Here is an 11,407-nt window from a genome sequence, read left to right as displayed (position 1 = left end):
GTGTCCTTTGCCATTCCCTATCACTCCTCCCTGAGAGAGACTTCACCCTGAGTCATAAGGAAAAGGGGATGGCGTATTCTCTTAGCTACTGTTAGGAGCAGTTTGCCACACTTTTCCCCCCGACACAGCATCTAGTGTGTTCAAGACAGGTGACCCTTCGGTTAGCAGCTAAATGCTTTAACCACTGTGACTCAGGACTCCAGTGAAATGCTGAGATGAGGTACAATTTGAATGCAGGAAAGCCACACTAATCTCCATAGCTGGGAGACCAGGGTATGTGATTTTGGCTGAAGGCAAGAAAATAACAAGAATAAGCATTCAACCTTGTAGAGAACAGAAAATGGTATAAAAATGTTATAAAACTATATATAGGAACAGTTAGGTATTTTTACATCTAAGGATCTTTCAGAATGGCAACTCATTTCTCTGTGGTATTTTAAAAAGAAAGCAGCTGTGTAAAGCACTGTTTCTTTCCCTTAATTTAGGGTGAACATTTTGGTGCTTCAAAAATGAATTATCCATAGTGTTTCTCTGTAACTTTGACTTTATTGATCTTTTGAATCATTTCTTGATTAACAAGATTGGATTTTTAATGGTAAAAATAGTACGATTTTTATGTACCACACACATTTAAAAGGAAGGAAAAAGTGTTTTATCCACTCTCAAATCAATTGTCCTTTTATTTTGGACTCTAACTTGCGTCATTCCACTTCACTGAAATGCTTGGGGGCATCAGCACTGGTGCGCTCCCCTAATTAATCATTTCCTCTCCGTTGATTTGGCATGGGGCCTCTTGTTAGGCTGACATCTAGTCTCCTCTCCTCGGGCTCATATTCTTTAGTTTTCTCTACCACAGTAAACGATCTCCCCTGAAGATTATTTTTGTCATTCGTTTGGCAGCAACACTGGGATGGAAGAGAACATAATTGGCTGGTGGGATTCTTCAGTAAGTGGAACTAGTAAGCCACTTTATTTTCCTCAAAGACAAAGAGATTTAAAATTCTAAAGAAGGGACAAACTATGCATTCAAGTGATCATGAGAGTTCTCCTAATTGAGAAAAAATATTTTCTATAACATTATGTTGTCTTCACAATTACTTGCTATGAATCAGAGAGCTAGGCAATGACTAAGGATGATAGAAGAATCGATTCCTTTTAGCTGTGGTGCTGGAGAAGAGTACTGAATATATGATGGAGTGCCAAGAGAACAAACAGATCTATCTTGGAGAGGTTAAAGCCAACTTGCTCCTTGGAGGCAAGGATTTTGAAGCTCTATGTCACATACTTTAGACATGTGGCCAGGAGGGATTAGTCCTTGGAGAAGGACAACATGCTTGGAAGGGTGAAGAGGGAGTATAGGAGAGGAAGAACTCAGATGAAATGAATTGACACAGTAACTGGTGTGATGGGAGTAGTGTGTTGGAGTCACTGAGATTGGCTCAGGATAGAACAGGCTTCAAAGCTAATATGTATAGGGTCACTCTGAGTCACACACAACTTTATGGTACATAACAACAACAAGAAGATAATGTGATCCTAGTAGGTGATAAGGTGAAGAGTAGAAGAAAATCCTGTGGTTGTTTTGATTCAGATGTATATATCAGACTCATTTATTGTACAACTCCTACTTAAAAACAAACAGCAACCTCATTGCCTTCAAGTTGTAATCAACTCATAGGTAACCTTCCAGAGGGTTTTCTATAGATTTAAATCTTACAGGAGGAGATTGTCCATGTTTCTCCCACTGAGCTGCTGGTGAATTACACTGGTGAGAGACACTGCCTTGGGGTTACAACTATGCGAAAAATGCTATTATTACCCAAAGCTGAAAAAATAAGCAAAATTGTTGTTGTTGATGTTAGGTGCTATGGAGTCAAGTACCACTCATAACAACCCTGTGAACAAAAAATCTAAACCCTTTTCTATCTTGCACCATCCTCACACTTTCTGACACACAGGAACTCGTAGCACTCACTGCTTAGAGAGTTGAGGGTTGAGGGTTAAGGGTCTTTATCTCCTTCACCGACCCTCCACACTTCCCAGCATCATGTCCTTCTCTAAGGAATAGCACCTCCTAGAAATGTGTCCAAAGTACACTAGGAAAAGCCTCATCATTATTGCCTCTAAAGATTACACCAACTGCACCCTCACTAAGATATATCCGTTTGTTCTCTTGGAGGTCCATGGTATGTTCAGTGCTCTTCTCCAACACCACAGCACAAAGGTGTCAATTCTTTTTCTTTCACTGTATGGTTAGGAATTGGGAAAGGAGTGCACCAGGGTTGTATTTTCTCTCCGTATATATTTATTCTGTATGCTGAACAAATTACCCAAGAAGCTTGAACCTATGAGGAAGAGTGTGGTATCAGGATTGGAGGGACTCATCAATAACCTACATTATGCACATGACAATATCTTGCTTGCTGAAAGTGAGGAGAACTTGAAGCACTTGTTGCAGAAGATCAAGGAATGCAGCCCTGAGTATGGATTGCCTCTCAATGTCAGGAAAATAAAGATTCTTATCACTGGACTGATAGGCAGCTTCATGATGGATGGAGAGGAGATTGAAATTGTCAACAGCTTAATCTTGCTTGGATCCACAATTAACACCCTTAGTATGAGCAGTCAGGAAATAAGGAGACACATTGCACTGGAAAAAAATCTGCAGTTAGGGACCTTTCCAAATTATTGAGGAGTAGTGATGTCAGTTTGAAAACTGAGGTGCGTCTGATTCAGGCTATTGTCTTTCTGATTGCTTACTATACATCTGAGAGCTAGACAATGAATAAAGATGACACAAAATTAAAGAGAATAATGTAATGACCCTATGACCCATCTTAAACAATGATCATTCGCCAAGAATTTTGAACTAGTGTTATCCTGCAGCTTCTATGGACTTCTCTTTCAGGAATCAGTATCTTTTGCTGAATGAACTAATTCATTTTCATAAAGAAAAGTAATGCATGATCATTATTACAAAAAATAGAAGAATGACTAGTGAGATATGTATAAACATCTACAAGAGGAAGAAAAGAGGTCAAGGTGCTGGAGTTGGAAAGAGAAAAATCACTAGAATGACAGGGTTTGGTGGGTAGACAGAAAGAGTGAAGGAATTAGGAAAGATCCAGTGCGGACCTGAAAGAATAGGGAAATAGTAGGCATAGATCAAAGGTGATTGATTTTATAGAACACAATGTATATGAATGATTATATGAAACAATGTGAATGAAGGAACGTGTGAAACACAATAGATACAAATTTTGTATGTAAACAAACATAAAATAAAAAAAAATGAAAGAAAAGGAAAAAAAAAATCAGTCTCCTTTACAGAAGAGTTGTGGCTTTGACAATCTCTTTGAAAAAACATTTTAAAAAAATTTCATTCAAACATTACATCTATAAAGGAAATAGTATAAATCATTGATCTATTTCTCATTAGGGCATAGTTCAACAGTGCCTAGATTTAGAAAATGCAATAAATAGGACTGATTGTATGAAACACAATGTGAAAGCAGGCTAGTGTGAAACAAAATATATATAAACTTCATAAGTAATCCAATAAAAAATAAAGTTTATGAAGTATATGTATAGCTCATCAATTTTTTTAGAAGATTGAAAAAATATGTATAGTCAACTCCCCGGTAAAGAAATGCAACATTAGTATTATTCTCTTCTAATACTTTCCAAAGAATATCAAAGAATACAGACTTCAGGAGGAATTGCACATCAATATAAAGACATTTAAAAAAAAATCTCCACAACTGGACAAATAGGCAATATTGAGATTAATAGAGAAGATATTGGCATCAAAGATTTCATTGTACTTAGATCCACAATCAATACCAATGGATACAGCAATTAAGATATCAAAAGATCCATTACACTGGCCAAATCTGGGTCATAGTTCTCTTTAAAGTGCTAAAGAGCAAAGATGCCGTTTTAAAAATTAAGATGGACCTGACTCAAGTAATAGTATTTTCCATTTTTTTCATATAGGTGTAAAAGTTAGACAATGACTAAGGAAATTGAGAAGAAACAATGACTTTGAATCGAGATGCTAGCAAAGACTTTTGAATTCAGATTATCAAATGAAGAAACAAACCTGTCTTGGAAGAATTACAAGCCAGGATGTTCGTTGGGATGGTGTGATGAAATCATTTGGAAGCAGCAGTGACATCCATTTCCTAAACCACATGCATCTGGAAACTCTATGAACTTGGAGAAACAATAGTTATAGAAAGGCCTCAGGTCTTTTGTTCATAGGGTCGCTATGAGTAGTGCATGACTTGATAGCAATCAACAACAACAACAACAACAACTACTACTACTACTACTTTAGATATGTGTTAGGAGGTTGTGGTGTTTACCAGAAGTAGGATTTTTTTTTAATTTTTTTTTTAGCCATTTCTGTTAGCCTCTCTGGTATCCAGCTACCTTAACTGCAGATACATAGTCTTGCAAATCATGAACATCTGTGAGAAAGAGTGCTTCCCAAACTGGCGGCAAGACTAGCGGCGAGCAAGACTTCTGGTGGCAAGACTTGAGGAAGATTGGAGTAGACTCTACTGATGAGACCATGGTAAGGGTGTTGGAGAGACTGTGGCATTGCTGTGGGAAAATTGTGGCAAAGTGTAAGCAGAGGATCCCTGAGATAAAGGCCACTGTTAAAGGTGTTTGCTATTCTTGTTGGGTACTTGTTGGCTTATAACTTGCTAGTGCTTGTTTGCTTAGAGGCAAAACTAAATGGGGGGTGTAGATTTGATTGCTGAACTGAAACCAGAGCCTGAACCAATTGAGGATTTGTGCCTTGGGACTTGGACTTAAACTTGGACTTGTTTTGGGTATTCTTTGCCTTTTCCACTCTCCAACTTCATTCCCTAATAAACTCCATTGTTGGTACCATAACTGTGAGTCTGTGAGTCATCAACGAATAAACAAACCCCTTGCTGTTGGCTCTAGAGGCACCATGGGGCTGGGCTATGGGCTTTTATCTGTTTTCTGCTCTTGGTTGGTGAGAGACTCTGGGAGTCTCACTCCTCTGGCACTTTCAGAGACATGCTCATGGCCCTGTGCTGCTTTGGCCCATTTTCTTCTCTTTAGCTAGAGAAGCAAGTCCTTGAAAGGAGATAGCACTTTTGAAAAAGTATAGAGTAGTAAACAAAGGAGGTAAAGGGCTTCAATGTCATAGAATGACACAAAGTTGCAATAATGAACTTAATTAAGCACTGCAAAGATTGTGAAAATGACACAAGATAGGATAAGGTTTTAATATGTATAGTCATAGAACATTCATAGTCAAAAAAGTCAAATTCAAGTTCTATTCTGAAATAAATATTTGTGATAGGATAATATCTATATGCATGCAGGGATGACCTGTTAATATGATTATTATTCAAGTATATGCTCCTACATCGAGTGCCAAAGAGGAAGAAATTAAGAATTTTTACCAAATTTTGCAGTCTGAAATTGACTGACATGCAATCTGGACGTGTTCACGATTATTGGTGACTGGAATGCAAAAGTAAGAAACAATGAAGAAGGAAAATATGGAAATGAAGTTGGAATGAAGTTGGAAAATATGGGCTTGATAGAAATGAGACTGGAATTAGAATGATTGAATTTTGTATTTACAATGATTTATTCGTTACAAATACTTTTTTTAAAAGACACAAAAGATGACTTTACAGGTGTGTTTTACCCAATAGGCTGCATAGAAATCAGATTGACTATATTTGTGGAAGAAATCTTTGGAAAAGCTCAATATCAACAGTCAAAACTAGGCCAGGGTCAGATTATCAATTACTCATATGCAAGTTCATATTGAGGCCAAAGAAAATGAAATTAAGTCCACAGGAACCAAGATATGGTCTTGAATCAATTCCATCATAATTTCTTAAGAATCGGATCATCTTAAGAATAGGTTTGAGGCATTGAACACCAATGATCAAAGACCAGATTAGTTGTGGGATGATAGCAACCACAAAGAAAGCAAAAGGTCATTACAAAAACAGAGGAGAAAGAAAAAAGAAACTGAAATGGATGTCAGAGGAGACTCTAAAGATTGCAATGGAACATCAGGAAGCCAAATCTAAAGGAAAACATCAAAGTAAAAGAGTTTCAAAGGGCAGCTTGGGAGGACAAAGCAAAGTATTATAATGAAATGTGCAGAGAGCTGGAATTGGAGAATAAAAAGGGAAGAAGTCACTCTGTATTTCTCAAGCATTTGAAATAACTGAAAAACAAATTTAGGCATTGTGTCACAATGTTGAAAGATGCTATGGACAATGTTTTGAATGATGCAGAAAACATCAAAAGAAAATAGGGGGAATACACAGAGTCACTGTACCAGAAAGAACTAATTGATACTGAAAAAATTTCAGGAAGTACCATATAAACAGGAGCCAATGGTAATGAAAGAGGAAGTGGAAGCTGCACTGAAGGCATTGGCAAAAAATAAGGGCCAAGGAATCAATGGGATTCCAATTGTTTCAATTAACAGATAAATCCTTGGATGCACTCACCAGTCTACACCAGGAAATTTGGAGGATAGCTGTCTGACCAGTGGATTGGAAGATGTCTATATTTGTTTCTATTCCAAGAAGGGTGATCCAACTGAAAGTGGAAATTATTGTGCAGTGGCATGATGGGTGGAGAGGAGATTGAAATTGCCAACAGCTTCATCTTGCTGGGATCCTCAATTAACACCCTTGGTATGAACAGTAAGTAAGTAAGGAGACACTTGCACTGGGAAATTCTGCAGTTAGGGACCTTTCCAAATTATTGACGAGTAGTGAGTGATGTCAGCTTGTGGAGTAAGGTGCGTCTGATTCAGGCCACGCTTTTTCCAGTCACTAGCTATGCATCCAAGACCTGGACAGAAAATAAAGACGACAAACAAAGAATTGATGCCTTTGAGCTGCGGTGTTGGAGAAAAATACTAAACATTCCAGAGATGGCTAAGAAAACTAATAGATATATCTTGGAGAGGGTATAGCCAGAGTGCACTTTGGAGGCAAGAATGATGAGACTTCGCCTCACATACTTTGGACATATTGCTAGGAGGTGCTATTCCTTGGAGACGTACATAATGCTGGGAAGGGTAGAGGGGTGCCAAAAGAGAGAAAGACCCTCAACCAGGTGGATTGACAAGGTGACTGCTGCAATGGGCTTTTCTGTGTTAGGAAGAGTGAGGATGATGCAGGACATGACTAGTTTCGGGTCTTTTGTTCATAGGGTAGCTATGAGTCATACTAGACTCAATGACACCTAACAACAACAACAAAGAGCTGCTATGAGTCAAAATTTAATTGATGGTAGTTAAGAATAAGAAGAGCAAAAAGCATTCCCAAATCCCACTTTGTCCCTCATTCTAGTAAACGTCCTTTCTGAAAGTATTACACTAGCACTGTCATAATACACTCCTCTTGTTTGTTTTGGACTTTATATAAATGACTGAATTATAAAGTACATAATCCTTTTTGTCTTTATTCTTTCAGCACTTTGTGAGATTCATTTTATTTTGTGTCACTTTATTAGGCTATTTAAAATCATTATAATTAGTTTTTGTTTTTGTTAATACACTATAATTTGTCCAATTTATTATTGCCAGACATTTGTATTATTTTTCATTTGAACCTTTCACAAGTGATGCTATTATGACTATTTCTATTCATGTAGCATAGATACATAGGAATTACCAGTCACAGGTTTTGAGTATATGATTGTTCCTCCTTATACCCTCACCTACACTGAAGATTGAATTGCTCACATCCTGACCAGCCTTTGATATTGTTGATTTTTTCCTGTATTAGGCAATCCAGTGAGTGGGTATCACACTCTGCTTTTAGCTTTTTTAATTAATTATTTTTTTAATTGGCTTGCGTCAGCATAAGAGACCAGAAGCCTTGCAAGGCACAAGCCATCACAGAGGGATTTGTGGCCCAAGCCATTATATCAACAGTTGGCAAGGGGAAGGGAGGTGCTAGATAGTGTAGATGGAAATGAAAGGGATGCTAGGAATGCTGATGTAACAGGGAAATGAAAGGAACAAGACGTACCTGCGGGGTGGGGGAGATGTTGAATGTTTGGTTATCCTTGTGAGGGAAAATGTCTTTCATCTCCATCTCTAGGTAAAATGCTTGTCTGGCAGATATTATTCAGAAGCTAAGCATCCAAATTAAGACAGACTAGGAAGAAGGATTGGCCATCCACTTCTGAAATATAACAAGCCTTTGAAAATCCTACATACAATAGAATAATAGATATGGCAACTGAGGCCAAGCCCTCAAATTTGGAAACACAATGGAGGAGGAATAGTTGTAAGCAGAAACTTATGATTGGAACATGGAATATGAAAAGCATGAACATAGAAAATCTGAAGATAGTTAAGAAAAAAAGGGAACACATAAATATGAACATACTAGGTATTGGCAAAATGAGATGAATTGGCATGAGACATTGTGAATCAAAAGATCATATGATCTACTACACCAGAGATGAAAAGGTGAGAAAAAAATGGGATCACTTTCATAGTTAAAAAAGCCATTTCTACAACGTTGTGACAATATCCATAAGCATACAAGAATACCCGAAACAAATAACTCAGGAGATGAAAGAGGTTTTATTTGAAAAGGAAAGAAACGCCAATAAGCAAAGCATTTCTGTAAACCAAAAATGAATGGGAGGCATAGCACTCCCTGATCTCCTAACTTGCTCTAAAGCTGTAATAACAACCAAACTTGCATTGTGCTGCCACAATGACAAATATATAGACCAATAGAACAGAATTGAGAATCCAGAAATTAAGCTAACTACTGACAGTCAACTGGTATTTGATAAAGAAACATAACCTATAAAGTGGTGAATTAACAATTTCATTAACAAATGGTGCTGGTAAAACTGAACTTCTACCTACAGAACGCTGAAGCTGGATTCACATCTCACATCATACACTCCAATCAACTCCAAGTGATTCTAAAGGTAAATCCCCAAACCATTAAGATCATGAGGCAAAATGGGGCCAAACTTAGAAGACCTAGCCTATTGTATACATCGGATGGCAAATGCAGTCTGAAATGCAAAAACAGAGGATCACATCAATGAATGGAACCTTCTAAAGATTAAATCCCTATGTTCATAAAAACTTTTTTCTAATAGGGTGAAAAGAAAACCTAATGACCGGGGAAAAGCATTTAGCAATATCATTTTGGACAACGGTCTCATATAAAAAGTTTACAGAATTCTTCAGGGCCTCTACAAGAAAAAGACTAATAACACAATTACAAAATGGACAAAATACATGGAAAACCTTTTCGTAGAAGAAGGCATTCAGATTACCAGCAGACATAAGAAGAAATGCACAAAATTATTGGCAATAAGAGGGATGCAAATCAAAACCAAAATGAGATATCATCTCACCCTAGTGGAAGTGGTATAGTTTAACAGAACTGCAAGCAATAAATATTGGATAGGATGTGGAGAGATTGAACCTTTGGTCCAACAATTTTGGTAGAATTATAAAATGGTACAGTCACTCTGGAAGGTAGTTTGGCATTTCCTCAAAAAACTGAACATAAAAATTTCATATGACCCAGCTATTCTACTGCTAGGAATATATTCTGAGAAAAATGGAACAGAGAAACAAGTAGATTTACACATCAATGTTCATAGCAGCACTTTTCACAACAGCAAGAACATGGGAAAAGCCAAAATGTCCATTAATAAACCAGTTGATTGAGAATTGCAGAATATTCGCTGGATGGTATACTCACTCAGGAGCAATGATTTAAAGAAATACTATACCACAATGGAGAGGTTAGAAAGCATTATGCTGAGAAAAGTAAGTCTCAAAAGGACAAATACTACATAAGACTATTATTGTAAAAATAGGATGACTCCTAAGAGATGTATTAAGGTTCAAAAGGGGAAGGGGAACAGGTATGGAGACTACCAAGTGAGGAAATTATGGGGCTCTAGAGTTTGGCGTGTGAAGGTTTAAAGGAATTAGGAAAAGATTTTTTTCCAGTGAGGAGCTGAAAAGATGGGCATAAAAATGGCCATAGACCAATGGTGATTAACTTTAGAAAACACAATATATAGGAATGAATCTTATAAATCACAATATGAATGAAGGAACATGAAACAGTGTATACCAATGAAATGCGATATGTATGAATTTTGTATACTAACTAATATAAAATAAAATTAAATTTGAAAGAAAAGAATATGACATTAAGATTGGAGGAAGATTCAGTAGCAGCCTCCATTATGCAGTTGATACAGCCTTCTTTGTGAAGGAGGAACTGAGGCACCTGCTACAAAAGATTAAAGACTAAAGCCCTCAATATTAATTGTTTGTAATGTAAAAAAAAATAATTCTCATCATTGGCCCAATAGGCAACATAATGATAGATGGATTATTGTCAACAACTTCATCTTACTTGCATCACAATTTCATCTTACTTGCATCCACAATTATCACGCTTGGTGTCAGGAAAATAGGATAAATGCATTATAGGAAATGTCTCTTGTGAGAGACCCCTTCAAAGTCTTGAAGAGAAATATTTATTTTAAAGACTAAGGCTGAATCGGGCTGCTTGTTGGAGACAAGCATTTTGATGCTCCATCTCACATACTTTGGCATGCTGCTAGGAAGAACCAATTCTTGGAGAAGGATATCATGCTTAGAAGAATGGAAGGACAGTGCAAGAGAGGAAGACCCTGAATAAAATTAATTGAATTAATGACTTGGGTAGTGAGGGCAAGTGTATTGGAGACAATGAAATTGGCTCAAGATGGAGCAGGTTTGCAAGGGTTGCTATGAGTTGCAAATGACCCAACACATAACAGCAATAACAAAGACAAAGGTGCATCTGATTCAAACTATGCTTTTTCAAATCACCTTTTATGCATTTGAAAGCTTGACGGTAAATAAGGATGACAGATTTTTATTTATTTTTTTTTAACAGATAACTGCCAAAAGTTCAAGCCAGGCTTAGAAAAGGCCATTGCTTCAGTCCTACCTGATAATGACCTTCCTCTCTTTCTCTATCCCTTCAGTTTTCCAAGCATGATGTCTTCTTTTCAGGAATAATCAGTCCTAGAAACCTACTCAAAGTATGTGAGACAAAACTTTATCATCTTTGCCTTTAAGGATCACTCCAACACATGTGTTTGTTCTTTTGGAATCCTTCTCCAGCACCACAACTCAAAAGCATCAATTCTTCTGTCATCATTATTCATAGTCCATTAGATATTTTTAATCTGCAGTAAACTTTTATGTGTTGTACGAGGAGCTAGAGTCAGAAAATCAAACGGGCTGAACGCGTTCAGCATTTCTTAAGCTCAAGGAACTGAAGAGCAAATTCAAACCTCGAGTTGCTACAATCAAGGATGCTTTAGGCAGAAT

Source organism: Elephantulus edwardii, unplaced genomic scaffold, assembly GCF_000299155.1.
Source record: "Elephantulus edwardii isolate Elephantulus edwardi_28Jun2011 unplaced genomic scaffold, EleEdw1.0 scaffold00043, whole genome shotgun sequence".
NCBI lineage: Eukaryota > Metazoa > Chordata > Mammalia > Macroscelidea > Macroscelididae > Elephantulus > Elephantulus edwardii.
Note: the sequence above shows the minus strand (reverse complement) of the source record.